The sequence below is a fragment of the Vulpes vulpes genome, chromosome 4 (genome assembly GCF_048418805.1).
Source record: "Vulpes vulpes isolate BD-2025 chromosome 4, VulVul3, whole genome shotgun sequence".
NCBI classification, from domain to species: Eukaryota; Metazoa; Chordata; class Mammalia; order Carnivora; family Canidae; genus Vulpes; species Vulpes vulpes.
The window spans coordinates 48,471,415-48,472,844 of NC_132783.1; positions in this window are offsets into that span (position 1 = coordinate 48,471,415).

Below are 1,430 nucleotides of genomic sequence, written 5' to 3' on the forward strand. Positions count from 1 at the left end.
GTTTTGGTGACTAAGGAGCTGTATTTGTAGCCTAATTAAACTTTTCACAGACCAAAAAAATATTTATATAGTTTTTCATTTCTTATGCTTACAATCAATGGATGTAAACATATTTTTGAAAGTTTAAAGCATTTATAAATGGGAACTATTACATGATTGATAGGTTTCTATAACTGCCTGTGAGTGTAATTGTCTGGAAGTTGAAAGCCAGCCTGTCATTAAAATGTTTTAGTGATCTGTAGGTCCAGTAATGCACAAGCAGGTATTTCGCTGGATCGTTTCACTGAACTGTCCCAATATTATAGCTGGAATTAATTGGAGTGAAAAAAAAATAAATTTCTAAAACAATTAGGCATTTGTTACTAATCTATGAAAGAATTATCAACAAGGGATGTTAGAACCTTCCACTCCAGGTTTACTTTATTTTTTTAAAATTTATTTTAAATTTAATTATTTTTTTAATTTAACTTTTTGATTTATTCATTTGATAGAGAACGCGTGTGCACACAAGCAGGGAGGGGGCAGACGGAGAAGAAGAAGCAGACTCCTCACTGAGCACAGTGCCTGACGCACAGTGCCTGATGCCTTCAGCTCAGGATCCCGGACCCTGGGATCACGACCCGAGCCAAAGGTAGACGCTTCACTGACTGAGCCACCCAGGCAACCCTCCTCCCAGGTTTACTTTCAACAGTATGGCTCTTCTGAGAAAAAGAAGGTAAGTGAAATATACTAGCAGCAATGAGAACTTAAGAAGTCCTCGTAAAAATGTGATTTGTGGGGAAATCTAAATTGAGATCATTCATTCAGCAACAATACTATTAGCGCTTACGACGTACCTGGCTGGCATTCCTTCCCATAATGAGGGCACCAGGGTAAACTGAATAATGAAGTACCTGCCCGGACAGAGCTCACCTTCTGCTGGGGGAGGGTGAAAACAAACCAAGAATATACACTATGCTGTCAGACACGATAATGAAGAAACACACAGCAGGTGAAGGAGATTGGAGGAGGGTTCCAGTGAGAACATGGTCAGCCAAACATCCTCCAAGGAGACCTAATGAATTGAGGAAGCCAGCCACGTGCATATCTGAAAACAAGGCTTGTTTGTGTTCAGGCTCTTTCATTCCCCAGGAGCCTATGGTGTAAGGTTTTAAACAGAAATGAGTACGTAGCAATAGGCACACATCAGCACCTGTAACTTTGATTTTACTAACTGAATGCAAATATGTTAGGTTATTTACACACAGAGATCCTATAAAATGTCAAGAATAACCAGAAGTCTCTGCAGGATTGGACTGTTTGGCAGGCATATTTCATCTAAGAAATGAAGAAAGAGCCTTAGGTGGAAGTAAGTCACTTCATCTCTCATTGGCTTGTGGCGGTCACTTACTCATCATATAAACCCAAGATGTAGTCACTTCTGAGAGCAT